Source organism: Grammomys surdaster, unplaced genomic scaffold (assembly GCF_004785775.1).
Source record: "Grammomys surdaster isolate TR1022 unplaced genomic scaffold, NIH_TR_1.0 215, whole genome shotgun sequence".
Taxonomy (NCBI): domain Eukaryota; kingdom Metazoa; phylum Chordata; class Mammalia; order Rodentia; family Muridae; genus Grammomys; species Grammomys surdaster.
Window position 1 is genome coordinate 1,069,362 of NW_021604660.1, and position 17,312 is coordinate 1,086,673.

The window sequence follows — 17,312 nt, forward strand, 5'->3', positions numbered from 1 at the left end:
AGGAGCGGGGGAGGGGGAAAAGAACATGATCAGGTGTGGAGTATGGAGAGGAGACAGGATAGAAGTCCTGAGGGCCAGTAGAATGAATAGAAATATGCAATCTCAGGGATTGAGATCTGGGGAGATCCTTAAGAATATACCAGAGACTTAGGAGGCAGTAGACTCTCAGGACTCAAAGGGAGAGACCTTAGATGAAATGCCCAACAGTGTTGAGAGGGAACTGAAAGAGTCTACCTCCAGTAGAAAGACAGGGCATCAAGTGGAGAGATGGGGTTGCCATTCCACATTCAATTCAACACAGAATTGGTTCCTGTCTAAAAGAATTTCAGAGACAAAATGGAGAAGAGACTGAAGGAAAGGAGGTTCAGTGACTGGCCCAATTTGGGATCCATCTCAAAGGGAGGCTCCAAGGCCTGACACTATTACTGATGCTATGGTGCCCTTACAGAAAGGAGCCTAGCATGGCTGTTCTCTGAGAGGCCCAAGAAGCATTTGAGTGAGACAGATGCAGATACTTACATCCAACCATTGGACTGAAGTAGAGGAATCTTATGATTGAATTAGGGAAAGGCTAGAAGAAGGTGAGGAGAAGGGTGATCACATAGGAAGGCTAGCAGTCTCAACTAGGCAGGACCCCTGAGGTCTCTCAGACACGGAGCCACCAACCAGGCAACAAAGAGGAGCTGGTTCAAGCCCAACACATATACAGCAGAGGACTACTGGGTCTGGCCTCAGTGAGAGAAGATGCACATAACCCTTGAGAGACTTGAGGCCCCAGCGAGTAGGGAGCCTTGGTGGTGGGTGTTGGCAACATTCTCTTGGAGGCAGGAGGAGGAAGAATGGGATTAGGAACTGTGGGAGGGGGGCCAGGAGATGACAACAGCTGGACTGTTAAAAAAACAAAACAAAAAACAAACAAACAAAAAATCCAAACAAACAAAAAGGCCCCAGCCAGCCAACCTGAGTCCCCACCAAGCCTCAAGCCGTTATCAGATAGAGGAAACACAGACGCCACCCAGACATATGAGTACTTTTGTCTAGAATAAAGCAGTTTGCTGAAAAAAAGCATTGAGGCTCTGTGTTTGTAGAGGATATGTTTGCAATTACTCCATTACATCGCCTAACTGCAATTTGTCTTTATCCTGAGGTCTGGAAAGAATAATTTTTGAATTAGAACTTTTTTTCAATTTTAGTGTGGTTCTGTTTTGGTAGCTTGTTGTTTATTTCCTCCATTTTAAACTTCTAAGATGCAAGAGGTTGCCAAATCTAGCCTTCCTGCTACCAAAAACGTAATAGTCAAAAGAAAATTGAAATAGATCTAAAGGAGGAAGTTCCTTCAGATGTTGAACAATTGCAATTTCTTTGAGCAGCTCACGGTCTAATCACAAGCAAGATACAATTCAAAAGAAAATTAATGAAACAGACGGCTAAATGGTGAACAACTAAGAGATTGCAGTTGTTCATCAACTTAAAATGTTTAATTATGTAGATAGTTCATTTCTTAATGTCAATCCACTCCAATTTAGAATATCTGAGTTGGTACTAAGTCAGAATATGCTTGCTTGTGTTTGTGTATGTGCATGTGAGTGTGCATGTGTGTGTGTGTGTATTCAGAGGTGCCAGTGCTGGCATTATAAGTATTTGCTAACATATATGACCTTCTTCTATATATATCACATGGTCCTGATGATGCCTGCCCAGTGCTAGATCATGTTTATTGTGGAAACTGTGGAATAGACTTACTTTTTTTTTTAACTTTAGTGTTTGATACTTGAGTTACTCTCACAAGGAAAAGGGCAGACAGAGACACAATGTTATATCTGAGTTGGAATCAGGAATACACTTCTCAAACCAGCTTTGGATCAAAAGGAATTTACATTCATTTTCATGAGCTCATGGGGCTAAATAAGATTTGATGTTCTAATGAATATTCAGGAGTCAAGCCTGGGTTATAAAATTGTACCTATTCAAAGTAGACTGATCTAAAAATGATAGAACTATAAGGAATATTCTAAAATTCAGTATATTATTTTTGAGGCATATATATATATGAAAAATTCATCACTGTAAACAAGGAAACAACATTTTTCATATTTGCTTATGCTACTATTTATTGACATGAGAACTTGTCAAGGAGGTGCAGTTTATGAACCTTTCATAGTGTGACTAATATTTTAAAGACTAATGCATGGTATTAAAAGGCCTAGAAAAGGTAAGGATTTTTGTCTGAACATTGATGCTGATTCCTTTAGAGTTCTGGCTTCTCAGTGCACCAATATGCATTGGAGTACACATAGAGAAGCTTCTTAAGTAAAAGCTTAGAGATGTTTTTGAGCATCAAGTTCTCTAGACAAGCTTTCATGACACCCTAGACTACTGAGTGAATTCTTGCCTTTTCTTTCAAACTATCAGACGGTATCAGATTAAACTGGTCTTATTAATGCTATGGTCACCTTGAAGGTATGTTCAAGAAACAAATCTTCCGGTACAGAAAACCCCAAATTCCTCTTGAATGGCCAACAGAGCTATAATGACAAGCACTGAGTTTAATATTTCCCACTATTATTTACTATGCTCATATAAAAGGCATCAGAGTGACCATGATCCTGGAGTGGAGGTAAAATACTCTCTTATCTGTGGCAGAATGATGTCTAATAGTCTAATAGAAGGTCATCAGTAAGGACTTCCCAGAGAACATAAATCATTGTTATTAGAACCACATGTCCTCCACCATGTATGCATGTATGTGTGACTATTTACACATGTACATGGTCATAGAACTTTCTGTACAGTTGCTTGTTTAAAATGAAATGCTATTTAAGGCTGTATTCTGTCATCTCTATGATTATTTCACACGTTGTAACCACACCCCTCCATGTCTGTAATCCAAAACAGGAGAGTGGTTGATGACTTTGGAATCCATTAGCCTTTTTTATTATATTATAATATTATATATTATATATAACTATATATTATAATATGATTATATTATACATTTCAGATTAGTTATGGTTCTAACTTTTACATTTAATAGAAACTGCTGAAGTATGTATGTACATGCTTGTACAGCAGTAGTTCCCCCCAGAAAACTTCACCAGTTCTTATTTAAACTGGTTAAGAAAAAAACAGTGAGATGTTTTTATTTCCCCTTATGTTTTTCTATATGATAGTTTTTCACTGTAACACTTTGTGCCATGATCTTTTGCAATAGTATGCTCCAATATACCCTCCCTTGAAAATCCAAGAGAGTTCTTACTTTCATTGGTCATTTCTCAAGTGCTCTGGAGCCATATGCAGGTAGTCTCGATCATGTTAGACAATACAGACACAGAGCATTTCTGTAATATCAGGTGAATTAGTTTCTTCCATAACAGATTGCAATGAATGGAACTGACCAAGGCCCTGTGCACATGTGTTACATTTGTGTAGCTTGGTATTCTTGTGAGACTCCTAACAGTGATAGCAGGGTCTATCTCTCACTCTGTTGCCTACCTTTGGAACCCTTTTCTCCTTCTAGGTTGCTTCATCTAGACTTAATAGGAAAGAGGTTTCTACTTTTACTGCATCTTGATATGCCATGGATATTGGATATCCATAAGAGGCCTGCCCTTTTCTAAAGAGAAACAGAGGATGAATGTTTGGGTGGAAGTGGAGGAGGGATGAGAAGGAGAGTGGGGAGGGGAAACTGTGGTCAGGAAGCATAAATAAATAAATAAATAAATAAATAACAGAACTTTATTTCCTAACAATTCTGGATGCTAAAGGTTCAAAGTTAAGATATTCCAAAGCTTTGGCCAAGCAATGGAAATTCCAAAGGCTCGATGGGACTGGCCTTCCCTGTTTCTTTCTGCTTTGAACCACATGCTGGTGTTCCTTGGTTGGTGACCCAGGCTGCCATACCCCCTCTATTATCACCTGCTCTTTCCCTTTGTTTTTCTCCATTTTTCTCCTCTTCTTTGTCATAAAGACATCAGTGATTTAGGTCTATTCTAAATTCATGGTGATCTTAGGACTCTTCATTACAACTGCAAAAGCCCTATTTGCAAAGAAAGTCTTAGGTGTAAATTTTCAACGCTAAGCCTTGGACTTGGGCTTAAATTATTTTGGAAAGTACAACACAACTTACTCCATCAGTGGTGATATAGAAAAAAGAATGCGAGAAGTAGCAGTACTGGATTGTATTTCTATCCTGAGGCAAAATAACTACTAGTTTTATGATTTTTAAAAGTAAGATGGTTGATTATACTTTTAAACAGGATGTTTATATTAAATAGGTCTGCTAATGATTAATCTAAGGTAATGCTTTTTCTTCATCCTTAGTCTCTTCTATAATTCTGATGGAATAAAAATAAAAGTAAAATAAAAATAAAAAGATCAACTTAGGACAATAATATATAGTTCTTAAAGCTTATAGTACATTAAGAAGGTTCTTTTCATCCTGAGTTAATTATAATGAAAAGAAAATCAGTGGCCAATAACCACTGAAGAATACTTTGTAAAATCATGCCATTTCCTAGTTGATATATGCTCCTTAATTAAAAAGAGACCATCCTGCTCAGGTTGTATCATTCATGGGCACGAGTCCAAAAATAGTTCTGCCCTTGATTCAAGGGATGGTAAAGAATAGACCCCAGGAAATTTACAAGCAACATGTTTCCCCTTGACTCTTATTCCTTCAAGCTCTCTTCTTCACAGTGATTTGTAGGTGGGCTAATAGCACACATTCCAGAACGTTTTTCTTGGATGGTGTTCTGGTTATCAATGGTATATGCCCTAGTTTACCATAGGTGGTTTATCATCTTCTTCAATAAACTTAGAATGAGCCTAACAAATCTCTAGCTCTGAAACTCAGCCACATTTCCTTCTCCAAATTAAACATATCTATCTCCACTGTTTGAAAATGGAATCTAGCAATGTCTTCTCTTCTGCATCCTCATTGGTCCTCCAGAGATTAATGCTCCTCTCTGTCAACCATTCACTTCATTCTGTATTCATCTTCCACACGCAGAGTTGTTAGTCCTTTCTTTGCCACCACAGCCAAATGGTCCAGGTCAGATTTCTACTGAGATTTAATCAGAAGACAAAGAGCTAGATCTGACATGGAGGTAACTAGGAGCTGGTAGGATGGATGATCTTACTTTAAGAGAAAAGGTAGATAGAAGAAAATGCTAATATTCGGAAAATCTTAAAAATACATTTCCAAATAAATCTATAAAGTAGAAGCAGAGATGTTATTATTTATCTATTGATGAGAAAATTAGCAATTAGTTTTTGTTTTACATACTTGTAATCCCAGCACTCAGAAGTCAATGGAAGGAGGATAGCCACAAGATGAAGACCAGCCTGTACTATGTGGAGAGCTCCAAACTTGCCAGAATACACAGCAAAACCTTTTCTCAGAGGGAGGGAAAGGCAGGCTGGCAGACAGACAGACAGACAGATGACAGCCAAACAGAAGTAAACAGAGAGGGATTATGATCATGTGAAGGTGCTCAGCAGGAACCATCCCTAGAGAAGGACTTTTAAATGTTTGAGATATGCAGGATGAGACAGTGAGACGCCTCAGGTGGTAAGGGTGCTTGTGCAGAGTTCTGAGGTTCCAGCTTCCATGTGTCATCATACCTGTGGTGACACAACTACCTCTGAGTATTTTTGTTTGTATGTAAGGAACCACTTATTCATACTCCAGAAAAAAATTGCAATAAATCCATTGGTTCACCCAGCTGAATTTTCGTGATACTACTTTGCTCTGCTGTCAATTTCCTATATGGAGTAAATAGAACTTTGTTTCTGCTTTACCAGAGAACATTTCAGACAACAGCATCTCGATTAATCTAGTCTAGAAAACCCAACATATATGAGCTCCAAGGTTTGTTGCCTATGTGGATCTATGGTCTGAAAGTAACAATCACTATTAACCACTTCATTTAATATGTTCGGGATATTTACTTGGCATTCATTTAGAGGAGACGCTATCTTCACAGGGGGCAGGGTGGAGAAGGTAAAAGCCAGACATGAGGCCTCCGTACAGTTCTGTACAAACTACTTAGTAAATGAAAACTCCCTCTTTCAGTTGGACCCACCCTCAGTGGGAGGCAGTTTAACAACCATCTGTTTTTACTCAAAGTACTGCTGGGGAAAGAGGCATCTCACCTCACATTCTGTTAGCTTTTCTACGTATCTCCTAATAACCACAAACAAGCATGTTTTCTGGGGAGAAGCCTAGTGAATTTCTTCCCATTCAGCTTGTTAAATATTGTAGGTTGGTACAATAACCTAGCATTTCATCAATTCTATGGACACTTCCCTCAAATCCTGGTCTTCATTAAAATCGAGACAATCTGCTATGTACTTGCCTTAATGGTTCTTCAGAATCCAATTTTTTAATCCCAATCTGTCATTCTGCCAAAAACAAAACAAAACAAAAAAAAAAACCGATGATAATTCTTTTATAGCTAAAGTCAAAACAGTAATGTTCAGGTCCTGTAATTCATAACTCCACAGCCTGGATTCAAAACCATGATTTTAATAAAGTATGGTTTACACATGGCCTCCCACAATATATGGCAAAAGGCCTTATACCTTGACTCTGATATAAAAATAAAATCCATGGAATGATACAGAACAAAGGAATCTAGTTTGAACAGTAAAATGAGCTGACTTTGTTAAGCATGAAGTAACCAAATGATCAAATGATAAGTTATCTTGACCATGAATGAGCCAATTCAAGCCAAACTAAAGTATAAAAGGCAGTTTATTGGGAAGCCAGTATCAGGTGGGTTCACTGGTAGAAGCCAGGGAAGTTGCCATGGAGAGGGAAACAGAGAGGAAGATGAAGAGAAAGAGCATGTGCATGCAGGGAAAGAGAAAATACAAAGAGAGAGAAAGGAAAAAAGGGAAGACCAAAATGTATGAATTATTCAGGAAAGAGATTGTGGGGACGGGGAAGTCCAGCCAGTTGGTGGGAAAGTTCAGCACAGAGGATGGGGTACACCAGCCATGCTCTGTAAAAAAACAGGTAAGGGACTAAGGGATGCTGGGAGAAGTTGGAGGACAGGTCCACTTTTGTATGTAAAATATACATCTAAGCTATTTGTCCTGGATCTGAATCCCAACATCAAGAAGATAGAACTAAAAATGAAAAGGTGTAGATTGGATGTTGAAAATTCACTTAGCATTATACTGTCTAGCATTACATGTTTAACCTGTAAACAAATACTGTTTTAATCACTGTGCTTAAAGTTTCTGGGAGTTCATGGCAGTTACAAGTCCGCAATGTGTATTCTTTACCTATATCCATAGAGCTGGAAGGGAAGGGTTTTCACAGAGCAGCAACACGGGCTGCAGCAATAGTTTCCTTCTGACTGCGTTTCCCTGGGAAAAGTCTCAAGAGCTCATTGGATAATTAAGAGAGTGCATTAAGTAAATGTTATTAAGAAATACAAAGCCTTCACAGACTCATACTGTACTCCTAAGGAATGTTCCCCTTCCCATTACCACATACGCTGCTTAACCCCCACCCCAACCTGTTTGTTCCCCTGCACAGACTTCAGACACAAACCTTTAATCTCCTAATAAAATTGTCTCCTTTGGGCCATCCCATAGCCTCTTAAAGGCATATGTGACCGTGAGCACGTACTCTCCTCCTGTGTTTTATACCTCTTCTGGTTATATTACCTTCCATTCCTCAGCCCACAGCTGGTCGTCATCCTATTATCTCTGCTTCCTTCCATTGAGCACCTGCTAATTATACCTCATAACACCCTACTGAACCCATCCAGCTTTTTATAGTTCTCTCTTGACTTTACAACCTCACTTTTGGTTTCTCTTTAAACTGTCCACTCTATGTTCATTTAAGAAGCCTATCGAAGATGGTAGGACCAGAGTCACAAAAGGTCTGTAAAAGCGTGCCCTCCAATCTCCCTTCTTTCCCTAGTTTGCCTCCACACTCGATAGTCCATTCTCCAAAATACATAACTTATGGCACAAACACACGTCATATGCTGTCTGCTTGTTCTCTGTATATTATAGCATGCTTGTCCCTATCTGCCGCCCTCCTCTGCTATCCTTCAGTCAGATGAGTGACATTTCTTTCAAATCTCCGAGACTTTCTAAGCGTAAATTCATGCTCTGCTTTGGGCTTCGGTCCAGAGCCGTGGTTTTTCACCTTCAGCACGCATCACACGTACCTTAGAGACATGTCAAAACAAGGATTGCTGACTCGGGTTGATTCAGCAAGTCTTGGGATAAGGCCTGAAGGGCTGGTTGACTCGCTCAGATTCAGCACGTAGGATTTAGCCTCACAGCCTCACAGAACTGGCTGAACTCCGAGATCACCTCTGCAAGGACCGCCAACAACATGGTGGGTCAGCTTGTTACTAAGGAGCCATCTGTATGCGTCAGGCTCACTGAGTCTTAGCCACTCTTCCTGAGTGTCACCCACACGGACAGGCAGATGGAGGCACCCTGCCTACTCAACACACCTGCCCCAGCTGTGCTAATCTGTCTTGCTTCTTGTGCCAAGAACACAGTCACTATTGGTCACACAAGTTGCTTCACAGACCTTACCAAAATGCCAATGAAATAACTTCTAAGAGAGGGAATAATCAGAGCTAGTCGAGTCGTAAGACCTTAGAATTGAGATGTTCTTGGAACTTCTATCTCCTGGAAGATCAAACTGAACAAGGACGTGATCCTGTGGCTATAACTTTAAGAGAGAGAGGAGACCAAAAAGGAGTCTCAGAGTGACTTGGAAATCTAGTACCATGTTTTCAAAGATAAAATGGTGTCTTCAAAATGATGGAGAAGTATGATCACAAAGAAATGGTTTGAGATTTTCTTCTGCCATCTAGGAATAAATCTCTCTGAGAACTGTTAAGCAATTTGTCTTTTGACAAGTAACTGTGCAGAGACAGTTAGCAAGGGCCTGCACCATAATATTCATATCACCAGGAGACTGTTAAGCTGCAGGACTCAGACGAATGGGCACAAGCCATAAGAAAAGCCCACTCAGTACTTGAGTCTTTGTTTGAGACTGTTTGAGAGTCCTTTTCTTCCCTTGGAAGTCACCAGGGAAAGTGATATTGCACTCCTTGGAGAGAACCCTTTCTCTAATCATCGCAAAAGACAGAGAAAAACAGGTTAGCCTTTCCCATCCATCCCCCACTTAAAGATATCATTTTGGTTAGCGTTTATTAAATCAAAGTTTCTTTCAAAAACTGTATTCAATGTGTTTCAAATTATGAAACATGTTTAAGACATTATCCCCTCCCCTCACTTGGAGCATCTCTTAAGAGATCTGTTTGGTCTCCAGACCTAATGAGTGTTAAACATCCCGAACTCTGCACCCCCCTTCAGTCTAAGGGGTACTTGTTAGTTGCCCTCTTAAAAGTGCTTTTAAAACACGTTGCCTCCCAGCCCTGCTCCTAGCAGCTAATTCTGCCAGACTTCTTTGATCTGAACCAGACTGGAACCTGACTAGCTGCCGTTCCTGTTTCTTACAGGTCTTTCTAACCTATAGCTCAGACTAACTTCTTCCTGCCATTCCCTCGAATATCAGGCAAATCAGAAAAGGAAAATCGGAACAGGCAGGCTTCTGTGAGCTTGTGGGATGCATTAATCTCTTTATAAAAATTGCCTGATATTATACCTTGTAACAAGACATTTATGGTTTGTTGTATTTGTTTTGTTTTGTTTTGTTTTGTTTTACCAGAGTACCACACAGAGAGATTTACCAAAAGCCTTTTAATGATCAAACTAGCAACTTGCAATTTTTTCAAATTATAGAGATAGCAGAAACTGGAAATGCTAATGCATTTTAACTTAAGAGAATGACCCAAGAGTTTCAACAGCTTGCATGTCTAAACAAATCCTCTCTCTATGCCTGCTAGCCTCCTATCCAGGAAATAGTTGGACTCAGCACTTCATTACAAGAATTAAGAAAAAGAGGATTATCAGGAGATAAAAATCAACTGTTCCCAGGGTAGGATTTGCCCTTGGTTTTCAACATTGCTGTGTTTCTGGTCATTAGAAAACTGCTAAAGAACTTTAGCATCGATGTGGGAAAAAAATACTACTCTCTCCTCTTCATTATCCAGTGGTTCCTCTGGCCTACACTCATACCCCTGTAACTCAAGATTTAAAATAATTGACATTCACTCTTAAATTTCCTTCATTAATAAAATTTACTTTCTTTTTATGTTAATTTAGCTTGAATCATATTATTTTTCCTCAAAATTTTTGGTCTCATTAGACTAAAAAACCCCTCAAGTTAAAAGTGACATCTGAGGTACCTCAAATAATAGTCAAGGCATACATCTTACAATAGGCTACTAAAGACGTTGGATTGCAGGCTGGTGGTAGCACAGGCCTTTAATCCCAGCACTTGGGAAGCAGAGACTGGAAGATGGAGGCCAGTCTACAGAGTGAGTTCCAGGACATCTAGAGCCACACAGAGAAACCTTGTCTCAAAACAAAATAAAATAAGACATTTGACTGATTTTGTCATCAGGAAGAGAAAATGTTAAATCCTTCTTAGGAATGTGTTCTTGGCAAACTACTGAATCACAAGCAAACAAACTATTAGGTTATCATTCTCCTAACATTTATAGACTGTCAAGAAATATTCTCAATGATTCTGCTTTATTATTTCTTTAAAATCCTCAATAGCTGTCAGGAAAATATGTTTACTTCCAAGTTTCAGACAAGAAACTAATTCCAGGGGAAGTTCACTTAGTAAGCGAGTTTTCACAGAAACTCTGTCAACAGAAGTAGCAAACCCTATAGGAGCTGAGAACCAGGACATGGTGATATTAACACAATATATCAAGACATGTAACAGAAAATAAGTCAGAGAGAAATTAAGCTAAGGCGTATGGAACTTGAAAATAGATCATTTGTATTGTTAATATAGTTCTTAATTTCTTCTCCCTGACTTCAATAAATTTAAGGTCATCCCCTAAGGACTCATTTACCAGAGTCAAAAGTTTGACTCTTGGTTTCACAAAGGACCCAGTTTTTTAAGCATGAATTTCCCATTGACATGCGAGCATAAGAAAGACAGTGTTAGCATTAAGGGCTACTTTTGAAAAGCATGGGGTGTGGGTTTTTTTTGTTTTTTTTTGTTTTTTTTTTTTAATGGATCTGAGCTGAGCACAGTATTTGCAGCTGCCACCAATTGCTTCCTAGAAAGGAAGTGCATGTTTGTGTTCTTCCTCTGTCTTCTAATTTTTTTTTAATTTCTAAGAATAAATACAGTTATATGCAAGGCTTGAAGAGTCATTTTCAAAGTAATATTCGGGTGCCTTGACATTGACCATCTTTTAAGCAGAAGTTTCCTCCCCAGTTGCCCTTGTTGGGTATTTTCTGTGTGCTGATTATCTAAAATATGAGGCTCCTCACAAAACTCTTACGATGAGGCTGGAGAGATGACTCCATGATTAAGAGCACTGGCTGTTCTTCCAGGGGACCAGAACATGGCAGCTCAGAAGAGTCTAAACTTCAGTCCCAGGGCATCTATGCTGTCTTCGTCTTTTCCTGGGCTCTGGACACCCTCACGGTGCACAGATATATGTATAAGCAAACTACATAAGATAACTAACAATATTTTTTAATCCAGTGAGGTTTCCCACACTCATCTTCTCCAATACTTCCTGAGGTGTCTGAAGAGCCCTGGTTAAGTTAGAATGCTATGACTTTCTTGCAGGGTTCCACCTCTTCTGGGAAGTCCCAGGAAGCCTCCTCTAGTTGGCTGAAATAGGAGACTGTAACAACACTGTCTCACTGTCTTCTATGTTGAGAATTGAACAGGAAATGAAGGAACAGTGGTTGGAAATTACACCACTGGGTATTAGAATCACCACATTGTGGCATGTAGCTTGGGTATAACTCTGCACAGGGGTCACAGACCCAGATTTCCTCACCATCCTTCTTACCAACCACACCTTTGGCCATTGCCAGTCTCTGCACGCACCAGCTACTCATTTTCCAGTAGGTCTTGATCCTTTCTTTTCTTCCTGTTACAAATATACATTTATATCCGCATATATTTATATTTGTGTATGTTCATGAGTGGGTGAATCTAACTAGGTTGTGTTTGAGACAGTGGAACAGAAGGTTGTGCTTTGTTGTCAAAACCAAATTTGCTAAGGTGGTTGCATCTGCTTTGGATGGTACGACATGGTTCTTAAGTGGCCAGAATTAGGTCTCACTTAGGGACTGAATGACAGGGAGAGCAGCCCAGCAGCAGCAGGGAGCAGAACCTTGAAAGGAGACTCTCAGGTGTTGAAGTATGAAAAGGTAGAAATAGAATCAGATATCTTATGAACAGCATCTGCCTTTGATTACATCACTTCTCAGGGAAGCATGGCTCCTTTTGTATTTTTCCTTAAGTTTTGCTTCTGTCGTTCGGCCTAAGAGATGATTTTTCAAAGCGTGGCTGAAACTTAAATGTACACTTTCTAAAGGGTGCTCCTGACATCTTTGTTGAACGTTCTTTGTATTGTCTTCATTCTTACCTTTGGGAACCCTGCCTTGTATGACCATGACAATGTGACAATCTTCTTTCCTGACAGAGCTGCTAGTCTGTTAGCTTGTCTCTGAGACATTCCTCATTGAAATAATAGGTATGAAGTTCATTTGAAATAGAAAGTTAGGACTACAAGTGCTTAGAGTAAACCCTGAAATGCTGTAATAAGTGCTCCAGAATGAGAGACCACATGCAATAGTGACGCAGGCATAGATTTCTGTTCTGTTTAGGGGTTTGGAAGGTTGATTTTGTTTTGTTTGTTCAGCTTTGTGTTATTTGGTATTTTGTTTCAGACTGACTCTCTGTCTCTCTGTCTCTCTCTGTGTCTCTCTCTCTCTGTCTCCCTTTCTCCATTTCTCTCTCTCTCTGTCTCCCCCCCCTCCCCCCGCAGTCTTGTTCAGACCTCAAGATCCTCTTGCTTCTGCATCCTGAATGAAGGCATTATAGGTGTAGGTAACCATACCTAGACCAATGTCCACTTCAACATGGACTTTTGAATCAACCATGAAATCTTGAATTTAAAATCCACTAGAAAAAATGTTTAAGTCATTTAACATTTCCAATCTCACTTTGCTCAACTACAAACTGACCATGATAACTGAAGTCCAGAAAGAGTTCTCAAGAAATCTACCAGCACAGAGAACATTAATAAACAAAAATATTGTTATTAGTCTATTTGATTCATATGTTCACCCTAAAACAAAGAAAAAACAAGATTTGCTTTTTCTTTTTTCTTGTTTTCCCGACCAAGTGGCTGTCTTACTTCCTCACAATCAAGTGGAGTTCATTACTGTTACCTTGCCCTTTCTCTGCCCCTTGGATAACTCTATTTTTTTTTAACCTTCTGTTGTAAAACTTTTGTTTGCATGCTTGTTTTCCTGTTCTAGACTACTACGAGCTTTTAGGGAACAGGGCATATATTGTTAGCATGGCGCTTCCAATGACTAATGCTCTGCTGGAACATACTAATTGTTAATGTGTCAGCTTGCCTTGGCTATAGAGAATGCAACAATTAGCCACTCATTATTCGGGGTGCATCTATGCAGATGTTTGGCAGTGAGATTGACATTTGTAGCTAATCTTCAGTGTATGTATGTCAACATACACCTTGAGATTTACTACCCTCCTTGATATTATAAACCAACTCATTTCCCAAGATTTTATTTTTACTTTTTAAGGGTATGTCTATTTGTTCCTGTGAGCTCTGAGAGAGTAGTATGAGCCCTTGATGGCTGAGCCATCTCTTCACCTAAGTCAATAATTTACAGTAAATCTCTCTATATGCAACATTGATTAATATGATATGACTAATATGGGGTGAATTTAGCTGAGGTCCCTGAATGGAAAAGCATTATAAGAACACTTGGAAAATTTACTTTGGTCACTTTGCCTTCCAGAAAAAAAAAAGAGTTTTGACATTTCAAATTTCCCCAAATAAAAGCTGTCTCAGATCCTCTTATTAAATATATTCAAGTGACCAAAATATTCACATATGTTACATATTATCTAGGACGGACTACTTTTCTTTGTTTTTGTTTTGAAGCTCTATACCCCTGGCTGGCCTTGAACTCTCTATCCTTTTCATTGGTCTTCCCAGTGATCGGAGTCCAGTCATGTACCATTATGTACAGCTTTTAAACATTTCCCTAGGAAGAATCCATTTAAGGTTTCCATCAGAACGTCTATCTTTGATCCTGAAATCAATTTCTAATGAAGACTTGCAGATCTGGATTTGACCGGGAGTGAGGGGAGAGACAAAAATGTCAAAATAACTTTCTGGATATTAAACAGCTGTTTTAAAAGTTCCATGATTTCAGAGTATGTGACTAAGACACATGTGGGTTAAATTTTCTTAAAATATACAAGGTTTGAAGAATTAAGAGAAGTCTGGTTTGGCTCTGATTGACTGAAAGCATTTGCAACCCAGTGACCATCCCCTCCTCTGTGTCTCTTTGTTAAAGCTTCTCTCTGGCAAGCCCTTCACTCTTATGAACTCAACATCTAGAAGACCAGGTCGGGACTGCAAAAGTAGTTGAAAAGAGAGTCCTGAGATCAGTTGTTTCTGAAACTAACAAAAGATCATGTAGATTGCAATGCATCACTCTTACGTTTATTTACAGTCTTTCATTCTCCCGAAAACATGAGGCTGTTTTCAAATGATCTCCAAATCACACCTTTAAACATTGATATTTGCATCTACCTTCCTAAATATAATATTAATTCTAGATTGAAGAATTATTTGACCCTTTATTTTTGATGGCATTAAAAGGAACTTCTATAGTTTCCTTGTAAATGTAAATGCTTTCTAAGAGAGAGAAATATTAAAATTATTATTATTAAAATTATTAAAGACCCAGAAAAGCCAAGGAATGTATATTCAAGCAATTTTCCCAGTGATGTTTTGACCTCCATGAGAAGTTGAATTCTCATTTTTATTCACTCGTTCTCAAGTTCAGAGGCAAGATGCACATTGCAAGTACATGCAGATTTACTCAGTGCTTTTATACTTTTATGCTGGACATTGCTCTTTACCAAGCAATAATTGTTGAGTATGAGACAGGTGTTTGAGGACTAAACTGTCTACAGTATTTATTTTTACTGTTTTCATTTTTATTATTTATGCATAATCTGTGTAAATTTATATACATATGTATATGCAGGTCCTTTTAAAGACCAGAAGAAGCAGGCATGGGATTCCTTGGAGCTGGACTTATAGACATTTGTAAGCCACTGGGCATGGGTTCTAAAAATCCCAACACAAGTGATGATAAAATGACAAGGACTGTTAAACACTGAGCCATGTAAGTGCTCTGTAATTAGTTAAAAAAAAAAAAAATAGTGTTCACTAGTCAGTAGTAAGCTGGTGAAAGGTCCCAAAGAGTCAACTGGGAGATCCCACTGTATACACAACTGGGCAAGCTCACCACCATACATACCACCGTGGTCTGTTCTCTGCACAGACATCTAGTCGTTAACTGGGTCAATAACTGAAGCTCCCCAAGCTGCTTCCCCAACAAAAGTCATGGGTTTTAATAGGCTTGTTGTATGAAGCCTGGGGAGAAAAGAATCAGCAGAAGGGGATTCCAATGTTGCTGTTGCACTGCAGTCAGCAACAAGCAACTACTGAGTACTTAACATGTGCAGGGTAAAACCTGGGCTGATGGGAACAAAGGATAAGTACCTGTGCATAGCTGCCCAAAACTTGGAGTTTAGCAGACAGTAATGAGTAATCTCCTTTTCCACATATGTGTGCATGTTTTTATGCATATTTATGGAGATGCACACAACATACACACACACACACACACATGTACACGATGATCCTTGATAATTACTCAGAAAATGAAAGAAGCGTATAAGAAAAACACAAATGCTTACTTAAAAAATTTAGCTATTTCATAATCTTTGAGAATGACCTGTCTCTTTTCTTTCAGGATAGACACAGAAGATAAACAAAGGATATGAGAAGGGAGAGAGACAGAAGAAAGAAACATCCTGAGTATGCTATGTCTCTGTTAATGTTGTCGTTTAAGAGATTAGCGTCCTAGACAAAATAGCAATTATGAGGATGAGCACAGAAAGGCAGGATCTTTGGAGTCTGCCATGTTCTTACTATCCCATCTCTGCATTCTCTCCCTGACAGCCCTTCTACAGAAATGCTTCTCTAGTGTCAAGGATTACACTTTTCCCCCAATAGATCACAGACCAATAATTTAACAAAATGTATACAAAAAATTAGGAAAAATAAAATAAGCATTCTCAAAATAAAGTCTTAATTTTTGTTATAAAATCTATCAAATATTCAGCTGCTTTAGTGAATAGAATGAATCTAATGTAGATTTAAAAATATATGCCCACACATACACACACATACACACACACACACACACACACACACACAGAGGGCTGGTGAGATAGCTCTCAGTTAGTAATGTGTTTGCCACACAAGCATCAGGACCCATACCCAGACCTCATGGGAGAAAAAAAAACAACCTGGACATGGTAGGAACAGTTGTAATCTCCGTGCTGCAAAGACAGGCACAGGAAGATGCCTGAGACTTCCTGGCCAGCTTCATGTCATTGATACATCCTGTCTCAAAACAAAGTGGATTTCTCCTGAGGAATGTCATTCAAAAGGCTGTCGTCTCATCTCCACAGGCATACACACACATACATACACACACATGCACCTATGTGCATATGCACACATACACACAACTATAAATGCTGTTCATTAGAACATGTGCATTTCATGAGATAATATGGAGACTCACTAGTATATGTGTAACATTTTGTTAATTCACCATTATGACTATGCAAAAATGTTCTATGAAATATTCATTCTCAGTACTTTAAATAAATCATATGGATTTATACTTGTAGTTTTTTTAAAAAAGAAAAAAAATTTTTAGTGTGTATGAGTGTTTTTGCCTACAAGTATGTCCATATACCACATTTGTGCAATGCTCATTGAGAACACAAGAGAGCATCAGGTTTCATGGAATTGGAGTTACAGAGAGTTGTAAGCTGCCATTTGAATGCTGGAAAAAGATCCTGGGCCCTTTAGAAGCACAGACAGTGCTCTTAACTGCTGAGCCATTGCTCAAGACCTGAATACTTAATTTGCTTTTCTTTCTTTCTTTCTTTCTTTCTTTCTTTCTTTCTTTCTTTCTTTCTTTCTTTCCTTCCTTCCTTCCTTCCTTCCTTCCTTCCTTCTTTCTTCCTTTCTTCCTTTCTTCCTTTCTTTCTTTCTTTCTTTCTTTCTTTCTTTCTTTCTTTCTTTCTT